The sequence below is a fragment of the Elephas maximus genome, chromosome 23 (assembly GCF_024166365.1).
Source record: "Elephas maximus indicus isolate mEleMax1 chromosome 23, mEleMax1 primary haplotype, whole genome shotgun sequence".
NCBI lineage: Eukaryota > Metazoa > Chordata > Mammalia > Proboscidea > Elephantidae > Elephas > Elephas maximus.
This window is the reverse complement of record NC_064841.1, coordinates 60,999,391-61,022,190: the sequence shown is the minus strand read 5'-3', so window position 1 is coordinate 61,022,190 and position 22,800 is coordinate 60,999,391.

Sequence of the window (22,800 nt, the reverse complement as noted above, 5' to 3'; positions counted from 1 at the left end):
GCATCATATCATTTTCCATAGTGATTGTACCAATCTACACTCCCACCAGCAGTGCATAAGAGTTCCAATCTTCTCCAAACTTGTCCAATATTTCTTATTTTGCTTTTTGTTTTTTTTTGATTAACGCCAGAACCGTTGGGTTGAGATGGTATCTCACTGTTGTTTTGATTTGCGTTTCTCTAATGGCTAATGATTTCGAGCGTTTCCTCATGTATCTGATAGCTGCCTGAATGTCTTCTTTGGTGAAGTGCCCGTTCATATCCTTTGCCCATTTTTTAATTGGATTATTTGTCTTTTTGTTGTTGAGGTGTTGAAATATGTTATAAATTTTAGAGATTAGACCCTCGTCAGGTATGTAACAGCCAAAAATTTTTTCCCAGTCTGTAGGTTCTCTTTTTACTCTTTTGGCGAAGTCCTTTGATAAACATAAGTGTTTAATTTTTAGTAGATCCCAGTTATCTAGTTTATCTTCTGGTGTTTTTGCATTGTTAGTTATGGTTGCATACTATTTATGCCATATATTAGGGCCCCCAGCATTGCCCTTAGCATTGGAGCCCTGGTGGCACAGTGGTTAAGAGCTCAGCTGCTAACCAAAAAGATCAGCAGTTTGAATCCACCAACCAATCCCTGGAAACCCTATAAGGCAGTTCTATTCTGTCCTATAGGGTCACTATGAGTCGGAATTGACTCGATGGCAATGTTTTTTTTTTTTTGCATTGTCCCTATTTTTTCTTCCATGATCTTTATAGTTTTAGGTTTTATATTTAGATCTTCAATCCATTTTGAATTAGTTTTTGTGCATGGTGTGAGGTATGGGTCCTGTTTCATTTTTTTACAGATGGACATCCAGTTTTGCCAGCACTGTTTGTTAAAAAGACTGTCTTTTCCCCATTTAATGGACTTTAAGCTTTTGTCAAAGATCAGCTGACCTCAGGTGAATAGATTTACATCTGGGTTCTCAATTCTGTTCCATTGGTCTACGTGTCTGTCATTGTACCAGTACCAGGCTGTTTTGACTACTGTGGCTGTATAGTAGGTTCTGAGATCAGGCAGTGTGAGGCCTCCTACTTTGTTCTTTTTCTTCAACAATGCTTTGGTTATCCAGGGCCCCTTTCTAAAGGAAATATTCTTAACTTTTTAGTGTGGAGCATTATGTTGGCTGGAGATTATTTTTTGCAGATACTCTTTATGAGATGGAGTCCTGGTGGCACAATGCTTAAGAGTTCAGCTGCTAAGCAAAAGGTCGGCAGTTCTAATCTGCCAGCTGCTGCTTGGAAACCCTATGGGGCAGTTCTACTCTGTCCTATAGGGTTGCTATAGGGTCACTATGAGTTGAAATCAATTCAACAGCAAAGTTTTTTTTTTTTACAATTCTTTTTTAGCTAAGAGGTTTTTTTTTTTTAAATTGTAAATAGCTTGTGAAATTTTTTGAAAGCTTTTTCTGCCTATTTTAAAATGACCATAGGGTTTTCTTTTTTAATCTGCTAATATAGCAAATTATATTAATAAATTCTTTAACATGTCAGCAATCTTGCATTCCTAGAATAAGCCCAATTAATCTTGATCTGTCTTCCATCCATCCATCTATGTATTCCTCTTTTTTTGCTGGATATAGTTGCTAGTATTTTGTTTAGAATTTTTGCATCCAGGATCAAGAGTGGATTAGACTTTAATGTTTTCTTGTATTTCCCATGTCTGATTTTGGCATAAAAGCTACACTATTCTCACAAAATGAGTTAAGAGATATTCCCTTTTATAGCACCTCAAAGAATTTAAAATTGGAATAATTTGCTTCTTGAATCGTAGTAAAACTTGCTCATAAAACTGCCTAAACCTGGTGTTCTCTTTATAGGAAAAAGTGTTAACTTTTGATAAAATTTCATTAGTGATTATAGACTGGGTAATAATCACACTATTTAACAGCCAATCAGATTGGTTGCACCAATCAATCTAAACAGACCTTGACCTCAAGCAAACAGTATGAATGTACATCGCACAGGCTAAATAGCACCTCTGATACTTTACATTTCTCTTAAGTCAGCTTTGTAAATTATATGTTTCCAGGAATTTGTTCATTTTACTTAAATGCTCAAATTTATTGACAAATTGATCATAATATTTTATCTGTCAAATTGCTGTTGTATTTACGTTTCCTTTTTATTCTTAAAATTATTAATATATGCTCTCTGTTTTCATCATTTTTGCCAAAGGCTTGTCAGTTTTATAAATTTTCTTTCTAATGAACCAACTTTTGCTTTGTGGATTCTACTGAGTGTTTTTTTCTGTTTCGTTGATTTCACCTCTTGTTTTTTGTTTGTTTTTTTTAGGTTTCCATTCATTTCATTCAGCAAACACCTACTGAGTACCTACTATGTGCCAGGTGCTGGGAGCTCAAAAATGCTCTCACCATCCAGTGGGAAGGAAAGAGAAGTGAAACACACATTTCAGAGCAGTGTGATATGTGCCCCTATTGACGTTAGGTGCCGTTGAGTCAGTTCCGACTCATAGTGACCCTGTGTACAACAGAAAAAAACACTGTCCAGTCCTGGGCCATCCTCACAATCATTGTTACGTTTGAGCCATTGTTGCAGCCACTGTGTCAATCCATCTCCTTGAGGGTCTTCTGTGTCAACCCATCTCCTTGAGGGTCTTCCTCTTTTTCCCTGACTTTCTACTTGACCAAGCCTGATGTCCTTCTCTAGGAACTGGTGACTCTTGATAACATGTCTAAAGTACGTGAGACCAAGTCTCACCATCCTTACTTCTAAGGTCAGCTCTTGTTTTTATTATTTGTTTTATTCTACTCTATTCCAGTTTTTTCTGCTCTTTTGCAATTTTAGCCTTTTATCTTTTAATGTGAGCATCACAGGGTTTTTCATTTCCCCCATTTACCACTTGAGCTGTATCTCATAAGTCTTCCTATGTAATCATTGTTGTTTCTAAGTATTTTCTAATTCTCTTTATGATTTCTTTTTTGACCAATGAACTATTTAGAACTGTACTTTTAAATGTCCAGGTTTTTTTTTTTTTTTTTTTGTCATATTTTTGTTATTAAATCACTGTGGTCAGAGAATGTGGTCTATATGATAGCGATTCTTTGACATTTTGTTGAGACTTGCTCTACGGTCAATTTTTATAATTGTTTCTTGTGGCCAGAATGTGTATTCTCCAGTTGTTGGGTAGTGTTGCTGTTAGTTGCCATTAAGTAGATTCCAACTCACGGTGGCTCCGTGTGTGCAGAGTAGAACTGCTCTGTAGGGTTTTCATGGCTGTCTTCCAAAGTGCTGCTTGGTGTGTTTGAACTGCCAAGCTTTTGGGTAGTAGCCCAGTGCTTAACCGTTTGCACCCCCCAGCTGCCTAGTTGTTGGGTACAGAACTCTATATCTGCCCATTAGACCTGGTTTGTCAATTGCGAGCATTCGATCGTCCGTATTCTTACTGATATTTCATCTTGTCAATTTTTGAGAAAGATGTGTTGAAGTTTACCTCAATTATTGTATATTTTTTAGTATCTCTTTCTCATTCTCTCATTTTTTTTTTTCTGCTTGACATTTTTTCAAGCTATGTTATTGGACTGCTGACATCTTCCAATAAGTTGAACCTTTATCAGTATGTAATGAACCTCTGTCTCTGATGGTGCTTTTTTGCCTTAAAGTCTCTTTTTGAAAATCAGATAATATACCCATACAAGCTTTTATTTTGGTTCATATGTTTTAAATGCTTTCCTATCTTTTTACTTTCAACCTTTCCACAAACTTACTTGTTTTGCATGTGTCTCTTATAAACCACATGTAGAGAGATTTTGCTTTTTATCTAGCCTGATGAAAAAGTTTAGTAGTCTCCTTACCCTTATTGTCACTTTAATATATTTGGATTTCATTTCTGTTATCTTATTTTACGTATTCTATTGTCTTGCCTTTTCTATATATTTTTAAAAATCTTCTTTCTTGCCCTCTGTTAGATTAAATTCACGTTTGATTTCTGCTTATTCTATTTTTTCCCTTTACTAGTTTGGAGCTTGTACCTTTGTGTTTTATACTTTATGGAGTCAATAGAATGTTTAGCATATATATGTGTTATTAATGAAGTGTGTCATTTAATAAAACCTTAGGTTCATCAATATTTTTACCTTTCTCTTGAACAAAGCCCACCACTCATCAGTCACTTTTTTGTACTGTGTGGCTTGTGTGTTGTTTTGGTGCTGGAAGCTATGCTACATGTATTTCAAATACGAGCAGGATCACCCACGGTGGACAGATTTGAGCACACTTCCAGACTAAGACAGACTAGGAAGAAAGGCCTGATGATCTTCCTCCAAAAATGAGCCAGTGAAAACCTTATGGATCACAACAGAATATTGTCTGATAGAGTGCTGGAGTTCAGCCATTTCAGGAGGTACCATATGAGCAGGAACCAATGGTACTGAAGGAAAAAGTCCAAGCCGCACTGAAACCAAACCAAAAAACCCACTGCCATCGAGTCGATTCCGACTCACAGCGACCCTATAGGACAGAGCAGAACTGCCCCATAGAATTTCCAAGGAGTGCCTGGCGGATTCAAACTGCCAACCTTTTGGTTAGCAGCCGTAGCACTTAACCACTACACCACCAGGGTTTCTGCTGCACTGAAGGCATTGGCAAAAAATAAGACTCCAAAAATTGATGGAACACCAACTGAGATGTTTCAACAAATGGATGCAGCACTGGAAATACCCACTCATCTATGCCAAGAAATCTGGAAGACAGCTACCTGGGCAACCAACTGGAAGAGATCTATATTTATGCCTGTTCCCAAGAAAAGTGATCCCACCAAATGCAGAAATTATTGCACAATATCATTAATATCACAGGCAAGCAAAATTTTGCTGAAGATCATTCAAAAGAGGTTGCAGCAGTATATCGACAGGGAACTGCCAGATATTCAAGCCAGATTTAAAAGAAGATGTAGAACTAGGGATATCATTGCTGTTGTCAGATGGATCCTGGCTGAAAGCAGAGAATACCAGAAGGATGTTTACCTGTGTTTTATTGACTATGCAAAGGCATTTGACTCTGTGGATCATAACAAATTACGGATAACATTATGAAGAATGGAAATTCCTGGACACTTAATTGGGCTCATGAGGAACCTATACATAGATCAAGAGGCAGTCGTTCAAATAGAACAAAGGGATACTACATGGTTTAAGGTCAGGAGAGGTGTGTGTCAAGGTTGTATCCTTTCACCATACCTATTCAATCTATATGCTGAGCAAATAATCTGAGAAGCTGGACTATATGAGGAAGAACGGGGCATCGAAATTGGAGGAACACTCATTAGCAACCTGCGTTATGCAGATGACATCACCTTCCTTGCTAAAAATGAAGAGGACTTGAAGCACTTATGATGAAGATCAAAGACCACAGCCTTCAGTATGGATTTTACACCTCAACATAAAGAAAAACAAAAATCCTCACAACTGGACGAATAATCAACATCATGATAAACGGGGAAAAGATTGAAAGTGTCAAGTATTTCATTTTACTTGTATCCACAATCAACAGCCATGGAAGCAGCAGTCAAGAAATCAGAAGATGCATTGCATTGGGCAAATCTGCTACAAAAGACCTCTTTAAAGAGTTGAAGAGCAAAGATGTCACCTTGAAGACTAAGGTACGCCTGACCCAAGCCATGGTGTTTTCAACCACCTCCTATGCGTGTGAAAGCTGGATGATGAATAAAGAAGACCAAAGAAAAATTGATGCCTTCGAATTGTGATGTTGGAGAAGAATATTGAATATACCCTAGACTACCAAAAGAATGAACAAACCTGTCTTGGAAGAAGCACAACCTAAATGCTTCTTGGAAGCAAGGATGGCAAATCTACATCTCACATACTTTGGACATGTTGTTGAGGAAGAACCAGTCTCTGGAGAAGGATATCATGCTTGGTAAAGTAGAGGGTCATCGAAAAAAGGAAGACCCTCAATGAGATGGATGACACAGTGGCTGCAACAATGGGCTTAAGCATAACAGTGATTTTGAGGATGGGGTGACCAAGGACCAGGCAGTGTTTCGCTCTGCTGTACGTAAGGTCATTATGAGTTGGAACCAACTCGTGGCACCTAACAACAACAATAACATAGTGCTGGAAGATGAGCCCCTAGGTTGGAAGGCACTATCCAATAGCAGCAGCAATGGGCTCAAACATACCTGTGCTTATAAAGATGGTGCAGGACCAAGCAACATTTTGTTCTGTTGTACATGGGGCCACCATGAGTCAAAGCTGACTTGACAGCAGCTAACAACAGCAACACTTGAATAAAACACAGTCTTTTGAATGCCTCATTTCTGATCACCTCCTTCCAGCATTTTAGTTCTGTATCATTTTTTAACCCCACTCCTTTGCTCAGGAATTGCTACTTTATTCATCAGTACACCAAATATTGATTAAAGTGTCTACTATGTTAGCCTCTGAAAGTCCTGGGTGGTGTAAGCGGTTAACGTGCTTGACTGCTAATTCAAAGGTTGGAAGTTCGAGTCTACCCAGAGGTGCCTCAGAAGAAATGACTGGTGGCCTGCTTCCAAAAGGTCACACCTTAAAAACCCTATGGAGCACAGTTCTACTGTGACACACACGGGGTCACCATGAGTCAGGATCGACTGGATGGCAGCTAATTACTGGTTTACACTAGTTTCTGTACCTACCAGATAGGTTCCTATCCTTATGGAGTTTCAGCCTTGTGGGTAGCACACATCGATCAAATAATCAAACAGACAAAAACAAAATGGCAGCTCTGGCTAGCGCTACAGAAGAGAAATAAATTGTACTGACAGAGTATGTGTTAGGGGAGGATTTGAACTCATCAGGAAGGTCAGAAAAGGCTTCAGTGGTGTGATTCATAGACATAGACTGAGGCTTGAAGTCCTGGTCCTGTGACAGGTGGAGCCTAGTGGGTCCGAGGAGCTTGAAGAAAGCCACTGTGGCTGGAGCAGAAAAATGAGGCCATTAGTGGTAGGCATAAGGCCGGAGCGCGCAGAGTCTTATAGGTTGAAGGACAAAAGTAGGATGTGGCATAGAATTGTGAGGAGGCTAAAACAATATAGTCCGATGTAAGGAATGGGAGTAGGTCAAAAATGAGAGAAGCTGATGGATTTGAGAGTGATTTAGTAGAGATTAATGAGGGAGGTGGGGTCAAGATGGTAGAATAGTCAGATGCTTTTTTTTCCTGTTGTCTCTCTTACAACAAAGACCTGAAAAAACAAGTGAATCGGATATATATGACAATCCAGGAACCCTAATCATCAAAGACAAAGTTGAAGAGCCAGACTGAGTGACAGGTGGAAGGAGAGACAATTCAAAAACAGCAGAAATGGGAAATTATGGATAGTAGGATGCCTGGCGTCCTGCTAGCTGAATTTCCACAGTGCACACAGGTTAAGGCAAGCAGCAATATCCCAAGCTGAAACCCAGCCCATCTGGTGCAGCCAAGCAGCAGCAAATCTGTGCACACCTCCAGAACTAAACAGGTATGACACCAGACCTGCAAAAGTTAAACGCAAGGTCCCGAACCATCATGCGCACTCCATACCCTTCCCCCCACCAGAGCTCCAGGGCTGAGAGGCACACCCTTCTCCTCATCCATCCCCCTTCCCACTCCGACACCAGTTCCTTTGGTGGCGGTGGCGTTCAACACTGCCATCCCCCCTAAGCCAGGAACTCAAGGGCCAATCAGGAGGCACCCAGCCACTGGCATAGAGGGTCTAGACTTGCAGCGCTCTCCACCCCTGCCAATCACCTACACTAGTGCCTGGCTGACTGACTGGCATGGCACACCCTCATTAGGACAAAATGGGCACGGCATCCACTTAAAGCTCATTTTCACCTGCAGCTGCCAAGTGGGAGCTGCAGATTTGTGACACCTAACATTGCCCCACCCCCTACAAAGGGGCCTCACCCACCCACACCAGGGGGCTGAAGGCCAGCAGTACCACCCATTCAATCTAGCTGCCCACAACAGGGGCCTGAGAATTAGGGGTGTCCCCCAATCCCTCCAGCCAACAGCACCAGGCACCCAAGGACTGGCCGCACTACCCGTCCCCCCCCCCCCCACTATGCAATCTAGTGGACAGGGGCATTCCTTCCACCTGGGCACCCAGGGGTACAGCCAACAGCCCCCTGCCTTGCTCCCCACACCCACCCCACACTGCAACCAGAGACCTGTGCCTACTCTGAACCCAGAACAATAGGTGAAAGTCTCTGTACCTCCCACTCGGTAACCAACAGCCAAGACACCTGTGCCCCAATCAGCAGGTAAGCAGCAGAGCACACACCCAACACCCAACCCAAAAACCAGGGAAAACACCTCCAGCACCTACGGCCAGGTGACCAGCAGGACGTAGTAAACAAAATAAAATAAATAAATAAATATAATAACTTACTGATGCCTCAGAGACAATAAAAAAGATGGCTCCAGCAAGTGACCAAAATAAAGAACCAGAAAACCTTCTGGAGGAAGATAAGGCAATGGAACAACTAATAAAGAATTCAAAAGACTAATATACAGAGCTCTCCAGAGATTAAGATGGAGATCAGGCAAAACACAGACCAAACCAAGGAACATTCATTGAAAGCAACAGAAGAATTCAGGAAAACAATACAAAAACAAAATGACAGAATAAACAGGCTGCTAGAAACCATATAAAAACAGCAACTGGGAATCCAAAAGATTAACAATGGAAGTCAGTACCGACAGGATTAAGGAGCCCTAGTGGGGAAATGGTTAAGTGCTTGGCTGCTAACTGAAAGGTCAGCAGTTCAAACCCACCAGTCACTCTGAGGGAGAAAGATGTGGCAGTCTGTTTCTGTAAAAATTACAGCACTGGAAACCCTATGGGGCAGTTCTACTCTATCCTATAGGGTTGTTTTGAGTCAGAATCAACTGGTTGGCATTGGGCTTTTGTAATGACACGTTTTGGTGATGGATTGGCTATAGGGATTAATGGAGAGGAAGATGCCAGGGATGATGCTTAAGATTGTAGTTTGTGCAGCTCAATGGATGTAGTGACATCCACTCAGATACAGAACACTGGAAAGGGATCGGGTTTGGGGAAACATGGTGAGTTCTGCTTTAGATTTGTTTTTTGGGTTTGCATCTTTGAGATATCCAAAAGGAAATTCTGAGTAGGCTGTGGATGTACAGGTTTGGCATCCAGAAGAGATATAAAAATGAGTGAGGTATATGCAAATGGTGGTAACTGAAGCCCTGGCAACGGAGGAGATGCCCCAAAGAGAGAATAAAGAAAAGCAAAAGAACAAGAGCTGAAAGGGAGAAGCTGTCACCTGACAGTCCTTCTCAGAGCCCTCCACTGAAGAACCCCTAAAGCAGAGGAATGTGAATACGAACGGGGGTGAGAGTGGAGGGCAACCTGTGAGGTAATCCAAAGCTGCTGCCTGCAAGCCTAAAAAATTCAGGGGTCCTTTCCATTTCAGGGGTGCCTAATATATCCTTATTAGAGCTCATATGAAAATAGAAAACAAAACTTCTAGGTTAAATAACCTAATGAATAGTAATTGATATTCTAGGAAGGTATTTGCCTTCAGGCTGTGTACCTCCTGTGACACACTCCTGAAATTGTCTATGGTACCTGTCCTAGTCATCTAGTGCTGCCACAACTGAAATACCACAAATGGGTGGCTTTAACAAACAGAAAGTTATTTTCTCACAGTTTAGGAGGCTAGAAGTCCAAATTCAGGGCACCGGCTCTAGGGGAAGGCTTTCTCTTTCTGCCGGCTCTGGGGGAAGGTCCTTGTCTCTTTTCAGCTTCTGTTCCTTGGTTCTTTGGCAATTTTCATCTTTTGTGTGTGTATCTTCCTCTCCCTTTGTGCTTCTTTCTCTGTGCCTAATCTGCTCTTTTTATATCTCAAAGGTTTTTAAGACACACCCTATGCTGATAAAGTCTCATGAACACAACAGAGAAAACCGTTTTGCCAAATGGGATTCTATCCACAAGTATAGGGGTTAGGATTCACAACACATATTTCTGGGTGACATAATTCAATTCATAACCCATACCCATTGCCATCAAATCGATTCCGACTCATAGCGGCCCCGTAGGACAGAGCAGAACTGCCCCACAGGGTTTCCAAGGCAGTAAACTTTGCAGAAGTTTACATCATTCTCCCATGGAGCAGCTGGTGGGTTCAAACCGATGAACTTTAGGTTAGCAGCTGAGCACTTAACCAGTTAGCCACCAAGGCTCCTTCAATCCATAGCAGTATGCTATTTTAAGAAGCATAAAAGTACAATTTCTTTTTAGTGAGGCTAGGAGACTGCTAAGATTGCACATCAATTAATAGTTGAACCTTTCTGAGAGGGCCTGGCTCTTGTTTTTCCTAAGCTGTTGCTGGTAAGCCCATTCAGACTCAGAGAGACCCTATAGGGCAGAGTAGAACAGCCCCACAAGGGTTTCCAAGGCTGTGGTCTTTTTGTGTGTGTGTGTGTGCTTTAGGTGAAAATTTACAGCTCAAGTTAATTTCTCATTCAGAAATTTATATACATATTGTTTTGTGACATTTGTTGCAATCCCCACAATGTAACAACATGCTCCCCCTTTCTACCCTGGGTTCCCTGTGTCCATTCGTCTAGTTCCTGTCCCTTCCTGCCTTCTCATTCTGCTTTTGGACTAGAGCTGCCCATTTGATCTTGTATATTTGATTGAACTCACCAGCCTGAGACCAGAAAGAACTAGATAGTGCCTAGCTACCATCAACAACCTCCCTGACAGGGATCACAACAGAGAGTCCCAGACAGGGCAGGAGCAAAATGTAGAACAGACCTCAAATTTACATAAAAAGGCCAGACTTACTGGCTTGACAGAGACTGGAGGAACTCCCGAAACTATGACTCCTGGAAGCTCTGCTAACCCCTAACTGAAACCATTCCCAAAGCCCACTTTTCAGACAAAGATTAGACAGGCCTATAAAACAAGGCTGTGGTCTTTACAGAAGCAGACTGACACATCTTTCTCCCTTGGGGCAGCTGGTAGGTTCCAAATGCTGACCTTTTGGTTAGTAGCCCAGGACTTAACCACTGCACCATCAGGGCTCCTTAACCAGTGTTCAACCCATCTGCAAATATCAAATAGCAGGCAACATTTGATAAACAAATATTTATCAAGTGCCCACTAAGGTACCAGAGAGTGTTCTTTCCTCTACATCACAGCAGAGTCAGACTTACCTGGAGATTTGAGACCCATTCATACTGCTGAAGGCATGTGAAATACAAGACAGATTATTCCTTCTTAGAAAGGAGGCAGTGAGACACAGGAAGATCAAGGTGAATGGAAGATCCAGCTTCAGGGAGTTGGAGATGCAGGTGGGATGGGGGTGGGGGAAAGAAGGGTAGAGCAAGCGAGAGCAAGAACACAGAATGGGAAGAGATTAAAATGCCAGCCACCTTCATACTTCTTCATCAGCTCAGCTGTCATTTAAAAAGTCGCCATCTGCAAGTGGGCTTGGGGGTAGACTGCCGTTGACTGGCCTGGGAAAGCTCTCCTCTCGTGCGTGTCCATGTGTAACTGCAGATGGGAACCCAGCACGCGTCATTAAGGTGTAGTTTGCTGACACCCAACGGGATTGTGTCCTGCAGTAGAGCACCTAGTGCCAAGGGAGGCTCTGAAAGTGTGGACTCACCCCTCCCTCTGCCCACTCCATATATGCACTTTCCATAGGACCTCAAGAGCCATGCTGCTGCAGGGTCTTGCAAGAACCTAAATAAATATACTAAGAAAGGCTGCTTATCTAGCTGAGCATAGTGGACAGTGTAGGGACTCCAATTTCAAGCTTTGTAGGGACTAGTTAACCCAGTTATCAACAAGTCAACTGGATTCGTGGCATGTGTGTCAGAGTAAAACTGTGCTCCACAGAATTTTCAATGACTGATTTTTTGAAAGTGGATCTCCAGGCCTTGCTTCCTGGGTGCCTCTGAGGGGGTTCAAACCTTCTAGCTTTTAGTTAGCAGTGAGCTCTAAGTAAACCTAGCTAGCTAACAGCAAGGGACTCCTTTGCACAGAAAGAGGGTTCTGATGGCCAAGGCAGTCGCTGTAGACTCAGTATTGTTCCTGTGATGAAGGTGGGGTGATACAGAGAACTGCAGTCTGGCCTGGGGTGTGATCTCTGGTTTCTGCCATTGGCTAAATTCTCGGGAGTCTCCATGAGAGATGTGTGGGTAAGAAGACCACCCTCTTCCCCTCGCCCTTCCTACCCACTTAGGATACCTGATAGATGTAGCCCAGCCTTCTTAATGGGTCAAAACGGCACACACGTTTTTAAACAGTTAATGTAGTCAGATCCCAAAACAAGAGAACAAGGAGCCCAGCCGACATGCACCCAACAGCCACTCCTGTCGTGCCAGGGGTTGCAGTCTACCTGCTGCTTAGGAGAATGGCTTTCGGGGCTGGCCTCCAATTTCCTTCGACTTCCACTATGTCCCTGGTCATTAGAACGGGGGATCTCCACAGAGCTAAAGGTTATTTTACACAGGAAGCACATTCAGTATTAGTACAACAAACGTCTTCCTTTCTCCAGCCGTGGAAGAACACCACTCACGGGGAGTCGTGATAAGTCAGAGTGGCAGCCCTTTCCGCTCAGATACCAACGAGTCCTGCACTTCGAAACTGCTGACCTAAAAAGGATACTTGAACAGTAGCGCGGCTTTTTTTTTCCCCTCCTCTTGTAAAGAAAGCCACACCAGAAGTAGTCTGATTTCCTTGTACACTTAGGTTCATACAAAAAAGTGAGTCACTCTTAGTTTCTAACTTTAGTTCGCAGGAACAAAGCCCTGAATCATATAACTTGTCAAGGAAGACCTAGATATAGTTTTATCTAGATAACACACATATTAAAAGCATTCGAAGTTCTCTTCCCGTGGCAGGGCTATGGGATTGGAGCTACCACTGTCTACTCATTAACAGTTTGACAGATCCGAATGTACGTGACTATAAAGAACTTCCCAGCAGAGAGAGAGTGTTGTTAGTCGCTGTCAAGTTGGGCCCCGACTCGTGGCAACCTCATGCATGATGGAACAAAACACTGCCCAGTCCTGCGCCATCCCCATGATGGACTGTGAATCAAACCATTATGATCTATGGGCCTTTCATTGGCTGATTTTCAGAAGTAGGTCTCCAGGCCTTTCTTCCTAGTCCATCTTACTCTGGAAGCTCTGCCGAAGCCTGTTCAGCATCGTTGCAACAGGAAAAACCTCTGCTGACAGACAGGTGGTGGCTGTGCTTGAGGTGCACTGGCCAGGAATCCGACCCAGGTCTCCTGCATGGAAGGTGAGAATTGTACCACTGAACCAGCAATGCCTCAGAGATATAGTAGGGTCATCTTACACCACAGCCTACCCTCAGGCACCTCTTGGGTGAAGGCTTGTCCTTCACGTCCAGAACTTAAAAGGAATGATGGAACCAACGTTGAGAAGAATACATATAAACTTGGCCCAACTATGCCCAAAATGAAGGGTTTTTAAAAAATCACTTACTTAGTCAGTTGGAAGCCAAATAAAACCTATGTATAAAACTTATCGAATAGATTTGAAAAGTAGAACATTCTCTTTACTGATTGAAATTCAAGTCTTTCTCCAAACCAATTCTCTTAGAAGCCGGATATAACAAAATTATTGTTGTTGGCTGCCATCGACCCCATCCCGGCTTATAGCGACCCCATGTGACAGAGTAGCCCTGCCCCATAGGGTTTTCTAGGTTGCAGTCTTTATGGGAGCAGATCACCAGGTCTTTCTCCATGGAGCCGCTGGGTGGGTTCGAACCGCCAACCTTTCAGTTAGCAGCTGCGCACTTAACCATTTCACTGCCAGGGCTTCTTAAAACAGAATTAGTCTACATGAAATAAGTAGTCTTATTTCTTGTAGCCACCTTGATAAACCAATAGTTTCCTAGTCCGTCTTTGATATTTTTAAAACTCGCATTTATTTTCCACCTTTCCTGCTGTCCTGATGGGTTCGCAATTATAAAAAATGTTAAGTCAACAACCCCAATGACAATACTGTGAAATATTTTTTAAATGGTAATAAAAACTGAGCCAACTCGTTTTAGCACGCCTCAATAATGTTTCCCATTAAAGTAAATTAAGCAAAACAAAATAATTTGCAGATTCAATGCATTCCAAGGTTGTGATTTGGGGAGTGTCTGATATTTGAAATATTTGCACTACTGCTTTCCCAACCACAAAAGGTTGTTTTGTTTTGTTTCCGTTAAGATTTCCCGAAATCACAGCATACCATTTATCATACAATGCAATTAAGTTCAGTTTCATGCAGAGTTTTTCCCCCCTTTTTCTTATTGAAAATATATACAGCAGAAAAAAAAAAAAAAGCAATTTCTGCATGTGCAATGTAGTGACATTGATTACATTCTTCAAGTTGTGCAACCATTCTCACCCTCCTTTTCTGAGTTGTTCCTCCCCCATTAGCATAAATTCATTGCCCTTCAAGCTTCCAATCTAACCTTACAACTTGCTGCAGCCTGTTTGATCCCATATAGATAGTTCTTTAAAAGAGCACAATGCTCAAGGCAGATATTCTTTACTAATTAAGCTAACCTATGGTTTCAAGAAGACTTCAGGAGATAATTTTGGTTTCAGGTTTAAAGATTATCTCAGGGCAATAGTTTCGTGGGTTTGTCCAGCCTCCACAGCTCCAGAAAGTCTGGATTCTCTGGGAATTGGAAATTCTGTTCCTTATTTCGTCCCTGTTTTGATTAGGATTCTTCTATAGAATCTTTGATCTAAACTTTCAGTAACCATGTAGAATTTAAAAGAACGATTGGTTCTACAAAACCCTCTTCAGCATGAATATTTTGTCACGTCTGCATTTATCAGAGGTCTTCTCTCTGCTTCATGGCCATCTTCCTTCTTCCGCCCCTCACCGGATATACCTGCTGACCGCCAGCAGAACACGTATTCTGTTAAGAGCTTCCATCAGATTCTATGAGGTTGTAACAGAAAGGAAACAAATTGAAAAGTTTGATTTCCCTCCAATGTCTTTCAGTTTCTTCATAACTGGTGTAAGGTGTTAGACACATATCCTTACTTATCACAATAACAGTTATCATTGGATGGGTCCTTTCTAGGTGCCAGCGCCTTTGCTGAGCTCCTTAGATGCATTCAGTCCTCACAACAACCTTTCAAGTTACCAAAAAAAAAAAAAAAACCATTGCCATCGAGTCGATTCTGACTCATAGTGACCCTGTAGCACAGAGTAGAACTGCCTCAGAGGATTTCCAAAGAGCAGCTGGTGGATTTAAACTGCCAACCTTTATGGTTAGCAGCCAATCTCTTAACTAATTAAAACTTAGAAAGCATCACCAACTCGACTGGATCATATATGACAATTTTAATAATCTTATAACACTTTGATTCTAGAGCTCAAGTTTTTCATCACTTTGCTAAGTTGCCTGAATAGAAAACCCTTAAACCATGCCGTTAAAAACAATAGCAAAAACAGAAATCGTTATCTAGCCGTGGGTGAAATATTTACCAAAAGCTTTTATTAAAAAAAGAAAAAAAGGCAAACATATCTGAAGCTGTTTGGAGGTGATAATACCAAATAAATAACAGGTACTGTTGCTTCCCTTTGAATAGTATTCTTGTAATATCAGGTAACCCCATTGCCATAGAGTGAATTCCAACTTACAGCAACATTATAGGACAGAGTAGAACTGCTCCATAGGGTTTCCAAGGCTGTAATCTTTATGGAAAACAGGTCACCGTGTCTTTCTCTCTCAGAGCCACTGGTGAGTTCGAACCACTGACCTTTCAGTTAGCAGGAGAGCACTTAATCACTAGACCACCAGGGCTCCTGCATCTCTTGCCCGAAAAACCAAACCAAACCCACGGCCGTTGAGTCAATTCTGACTCATAGCGACCCTACAGGACAGAGTAGAAATGCCCCATAGAGTTTCCAAGGAGAGCCTGGCAGATTTGAACTGCTGACCTGCTGGTTAGCACCCGTAGCACTTAACCACTATGCTACCAGGGTTTCCCTTGCAGGGCCACCACAAATTCAACTGAAAGTGTATTTCCATTTTGTCTTTTCCAGCATGTAAGTCCATAACTTTTAGAAGTTCTACATATAACAGACTTAAAAAAGCTCAATGATATGTGTAGCTCAACCATGTACACAAGACTAAATGGGCATACCAGCCCAGGGGCAAGGACGAGAAGGCACGAGGGGACAGGAAAGCTGGACAAATGGAAACGAGGAACACAAAGTCAAGAAGGGGAGAGTGTTGACACGTCGTGGGTTTGGCAATTAATGTCACAAGACAGTGTGTATTGTTTAATGAGAAACTATTTTGCTTCGTAAACCTTCACCCAAAACACAGTTAAAAAAAAAAAAAAAAAAAAGGCCTATAGAAATGTAGGAAACCCTGGTGGCGTAGTGGTTAAGTACCACCGCTGCTAACCAAAAGGTCGGCAGTTTGAATCCACCAGGCACTCCTTGGAAATTCTATGGGGCAGTTCTACTCTGTCCTATAGGGTCGTTATGAGTTGGAATCGACTCGATAGCAATGGGTATGGGTTATAGGAATGTAAGGAAAAAAAAAAGAAAGAAAGCCCAAATGCATAGGTCTTGAGAGGATACGGGGATTTCATTCTCTAACAGCCATTTCTCCCCTTCTGCGTCAAGGGTGGCATGAAAACCAGTTCAACGTGAGAGGTGAGTGGAGCTGGGCAGCATTCCACCATCCATGGGCATAGCAGCTCATGCAGTCAGATGCTGCACTGATCACACCGGTATTACCTGATATGTACTGCCACATGAAATAGCAGTCCTGGTGCTCAACAGCTGACCAAAAAGTTGGCAGTTCAAACCCACCCAACTGCTCCATGGGAAGAAGACCTGGCAGTTTGCCCCTGTAAAGGTTAAAACAAACCAACAACAACAAAAAAACCCCACCAAACCCACTGCCTTCGAGTTGATTCCAACTCATAATGACCTATAGGACAGAGTAGAACTGCCCCACAGCGTTTCCAAGGCTATAAATCTTTACAGAAGCAGACTGCCATAATCTTTCTCCCACAGAGCGGCTAGTGGATTCGAACCCCTGATCTTTTGGTTGGCAGCTGAGCACTTTAACCATGTGCCACCAGGGCTTGCTTTCTGTAAGGACTACAGCCTAGGAAACCCTATGGGGCAGCTCTACTCTGTCACATGAGATCACTATAAGTCAAAATGAGCTTCAAGGCACCTAACAACACAACACCCACATTAAATAAGGAAAAGTTCAACGTTGTCTCTTTCCACCGTATTTTAAATAAGATTGCAAGACGTGCTCAAAAATACCGTTGGCTTGATTCATGTGCTATTTTCAATGGACTCCCAGCATTCTATTTTTTTTTTTTAACAGACAATATGCCTTTTTAGTAAGCAAATTATTTTCTAGCTCTATGGATCTGAGGGGGAGGAAGCCTTTCTCTTGTGGGGGGGGGCAAATACAAATGTCTAGCCTCCTTCAATAGCCACCGGAACCCCATAAAGTGAAAGTACTTGTTATTTGTCTTTAGCAAATCAAACAAACAGCAATCTTTTGATCTTTCGGACGCCCTTTCTTGTTAAGGTAACGTTCTGTCTGACTTTTATGTTTCAGCACTCATTGTATATTTAATTATTTTAAAAAGTTTTCTTTTAAACTATTAATGCCTTTTCAGCATTTAATATAAACACGGGCATGCTTTGTTAGACATTAAAAATAAATTTCACACGAAACTGCAAAATGTGGCAAAGATAATACCACATGGGGTCGGTATGTTCCCAAACACGGTTCTCACGGGGCTCCTCCTAAGCACGCTGGCTTATTGGGATTCTTGTTCTGCAAAGGTTCAGGAAACCCCTGGCTCTAACCCACCCTTTCCTGAAATTGGTGAAAGGATGAAGAAAGACAAAAAAATTACCACTTAAGTGAAAGAAGAAGAATCTCAACACATCTAAGAGGCACGGGTTAGTAGTCTTTTTTTTTTTTAGACTGCTACTGTTTTCAAGGAGTCCCTGGGTGGTGCAAATGGTTAACATTGTGCCTGGCTGCTCACAGAAGGGTTGGCGGCTCGAATCCACCCAGAGGCACCTTGAAAGAAAGGCCTGGTGATCTGCTCCCAAAAAATTAGCCACTGAAAACGCTGTGGTGCACAGTTCTACTCTGACATGCATGGGTTCATTATGAGTCAGAATTGATTCAACCGCAACTGTTTTTTTTTACTGTTTTCAAAAACATTGGTGCTAACCTTGAAATAACTTCCAGACAGGGAACACACTGCAATAACAATTATAAAAACAAATACATCTGTCTATAGAAAGGCTATCAAACTACAGCTTTTAATTCAATTTGATTAGTATATCTTATTATTACATTGAAAATATCATCTCACTTCAAACTAATCATTCTGTGTAATTTGTTATAAATAAAGGTTCCTCCTCGGAAATTTAAGGAGTCCTGGTGGTGCAGTGGTTGAGTGCTCGGGTGCTAACCGAAAGGTCAGAGGTTCGAACCCACCAGGCCCTCCTTGGGATAAAGATGTGGCAGTCTGCTTCCATAAAGATTACAGTCTAGAAAACCCTATGGGGCAAGTTCTACTCCGTCACATGGGGTCGCTATGGATCGAAATCAACTCAATGACAACGGGTTTGGAAATATCAAAATAAAGCTAGAAACATAGGTTTCCATTAGCGACTCATTGTTCCGGAATTTTCCCCAGAATTTTTTGATGTTCACTAGCTCTTCCATTTTATTGTTGCTATTCCAATACGATTCCTCTTTCTACTGCTGAAAAGGGTCAGTCGCCTCCCGTGGTGGGCTTGGGACTGTGATATCTGAAATGTTGATGCAGTTCCCGAAGCAGGCAGTAGGTGGAGATGAAAAGCTATGCCGTTGAATCGGCCGTCCTTTCCCAAAGTCCCAGCTCCAGAAAGGTGCGCAGCTGGCTAGGAGGTGACGGGAAGAGAATGCTGCCAGGGATGGAGGGACAGACTGGGAACTAAAACACGCGGGTATCGACTCTTCCCTTAGATGGCCACGTTTATTACTAGGACCCAGCTTTACTCACAACTAGAAAATGATTCTACCGCACTTTAGGAGCTCTGGTGGTGCAATGGTTAAGCACTTGGCTGCTAACCGAAGGTTGATGGTTGGAATCCACCCGGCGGCTCCTTGGGGAGAAAGACCTGGCTATTCGCTTGCCTAAAAATTACAGCCAAGAAAGCCATATGGGGCAGTTTTACTCTGCTGACATGAGTCAGAATCGACTTGATGGCACCCAACACCTCAACTGAAAGGCACAAGTCAAATATTTAGATACGTACGCATGCCACTTCGAGGAAGGATTTTTACATGCTCAGTATCACCGATGTTAAGACTTCTAATATGCCAGCGTTGTTTGCTAAAACCAAGCAAAGATGTCCACATGTGAATTCAATAAGGTATAAAAAGTGGTAAAAAAGGGCAGGGGGGAAGGTTTAGAATTATACGAGCCCTTTTACAGATTCAATCCTAGCCTCAGATTCCTGGAAGGAAATATTGTCCTTAGAGACTAATGAAATAGAAAGGCTTTCTAGGGTTTCTCTCAGGGAGCAGTTAGAAAATGGATTAAGCCAAGACGTAAAATGGAATTGTAACTTTGGTATTTAGCCTGTGTGGAATGTGATAACCCATCAGAAAGGAATGCCATTCAGACCCACCAGAATAAAGCCGGGTTCATTAGGTATTCTTTCCCAGGACCAGAAATTGACAATTGATTGGGCCTAAATGAAATTGTTACTCTTTAGAAGGGGCGGTGGGGATAAGAAAAAAAACTTAGAAAGCTACAAACTTGAGTACATCATTGCTCTGCCATCCACTGCACAGTCTGTGAGGGGCAGAGCTAAAAGCACAGCAATTCAGGGGTAAATCTTCCTGAAAACTGGAGTTACGTAATCCTGGAGCTGGAGATTATGTGACCCAACCTCTCTCCACAAGCAAACATCCCCAGTAGGACATTTCCAAAAGATGACATTCCAGGCCATTCTGGAACCCTCTCAGAGGCCCTAACCACCTTGCAGCGTACCCCATTCCATCCTTGAACCCCCGTTGCAGCATTTCTTAAACAGTGGTGGAGACCCTGAGGTACACAAACATACTCCAAGAGTTCCATACAGGGTCTGTAAAGTTTTGTCTTCTCATTTAGATGACAATCTAAAAGGAATTAATACGTAAGCTCGTTACTTTGTTGTTGCTGTGTGCCATCAAGTCAATTCTGACTCAGCGACCCCGTGCCACACAGTAGAACTGCCCCCAAGGGTTTCCTAGGCTATAATCTTTATGGGAGCAGATCACCAGATCTGTTCTCCCGTCAAATGGCTGGATTCCAACAGCCAATCTTTCAGTTAGCAGACAAGGGCATTAACCATGGCACCATCAGAACTACTAAGCATGTTATAGAGACCATTTTTTATCTGAGGACCACAATGAGATATTTTTTCAGTGCTTTTGTTTCTGTGTTATGAGAGTTGATAGCTGTCATGGAGTCGGCTCTGACTCACGGAGACCCCATGTGTAACAGAATGAAACACTGCCTGGTCCTGTACTATCTTCATGGTCATTGGTATGCTAGAGTCCATTGTTTCAGCCACTGTGTATTTTCAGAGCCTTCCAAACTAGAAGGCTTATCTTCTAACACTATATCAGATGCTATTCTGTTGTGCTCCATAAGGTTTTCATTGGCCAACTTTTGGTAGTAGATTGCCAGGTCTTTCTTCCTAGTCTGTCTTAGTCTGGAAGCTCCATTGAACCTATCCACCATGGGTGACCCTGCTGGTATTTGAAATACTGCTGGCATAGCTCCTGGCATCACAGAAACACTCAAGCTACCACAATACAATGAACTGGCAGATGGATGCTGGTTACAAAAGTTGTACCATTTTGTTTGGGGTAAATAAGAAAAGAGTTGGACTTAAAAGATAATAAATCACACCAGTTTCAGTGAAGACAAAGTGACATAATTACATGCCTCATATGTGAAGGCTTCCCTGTGTTTTTCAGAAAAATAAATGTGTTAGGTTTGGGTTATCACAATTCATGCAACGGTCTAGGCCTGCCCAATACAAAAGCTGTCTGGTACTGTATTCATGCTTTGAGTGGTTATTTCGTTTCAGCAAAACAACATCATCTCTCACAGTAAAATAAGGTTGCTTAATAAATATTGTTGACCTTGTAGTTTTGTTTGCATTCGATTAACATATTTGTAAATGTAATTTATAAGTTTAATTCAGATGCTTGTATAAAAACTGTAAGTGTAAAGAATTTATACCTAGTCATATGCTTGTCCATAATTAAGCAATATTTTCAAAAAATAATTTGTCAACCCTGGGGATTTTCGAGAATTTTTTCTCTATCAAGGGACCTGTACATGACCAGGTTTAAAAAATGCTGTTCTAAGTGTTAGATACTTCTTCCCTATATGGAGCTCAAAATTGCCTTCTTGTAGGGAGCTCTGATGGTGCAATGGTTAAATGCTTGGCTGCTAACCGAAAGGTTGGTAGTTCAAATTCACCTAGCAGCTCCAAGGGAGAAAGACCAGCAGATCTGCTCCCACGAAGATTCCAGCCAAGAAAACCCTACTGGGCAGTTCTACTCTGTCACATGGGGACGTAAAGAGTCAAAAACCAACTTGACAGCACCCAACAACAACACGTTCCACACACTTATCCTAGTTCTGTCCTCTGAAGACCCAGGCAAGAAATTGTGGCCCTCTTCCACATAACAGCCCACCAAGTCTTTAAATGTAACAACTGTTCAACCTGGAGCTTTCTCTTTTCCATTTTAAGGGGCTCCAGTATAGATTAAGATGGATTGAATTAGATGTCTAATTCCTGGAGGACTAGTTATAACTCCATTTATATAGTTATAAACCCTTTTTTTTTTCACTGATCATCACACACCAGGGTATTGAGAACTGAGGTTAAGATTTGCTGCTCTCACTAATTGGATAGTGGATAAGAACTGCTTTAGGTGACGGGAAAGACAACACACAATGCAGGCAAGGTCAGCACAACTGGACTAAACCAAAAGCAAAGAAGTTTCCTGAATAAACTGAATGCTTCGAAGGCCAGCGTAGCAAGAGTGGGGGTTTGGGGACCATGGTTTCAGGGGACATCTAAGTCAATTGGCATAATAAAATCCATTAAGAAAACATTCTACATCCCACTTTGGAGAGCAGCGATTGGGGTCTTAAACGCTAGCAAGCAGCCATCTAAGATGCATCAACCCACCTGGATCAAAGAAGAATGAAGAACACCAAGGACACAAGGTGATTACGAGCCCAAGAGACAGAAAGGGCCACATAAACCAGAGACTACATTATCCTGAGACCAGAAGAACTAGATGGTGCCCGGCTACAACCGATGACTGCCCTGACAGGGAACACAACAGAGAACCCCTGAGGGAGCAGGAGAGCAGTGGGATGCACACCCCAAATTCTCATAAAAAAACCAGACTTAATGGTCTGACCGAGACTAGAAGGACCCTGGTGGTCATGGCCCCCAGACCTTCTGTTGGCCCAGGACAGGAACCATTCCCAAAGCCGACTCTTCAGACAGGGATTGGACTGGACAATGGGTTGGAGAGGGATTCTGGTGTGGAGTGAGCTTCTTGGATCAGGTGGACGCTTGAGACTATGTTGGCATCTCCTCCCTGGAGGGGAGATGAGAGGGTGGAAGGGGTTAGAAGCTGGCGAAATGGACATGAAAAGAGGGGGTGGAGGGAGGGAGTAGG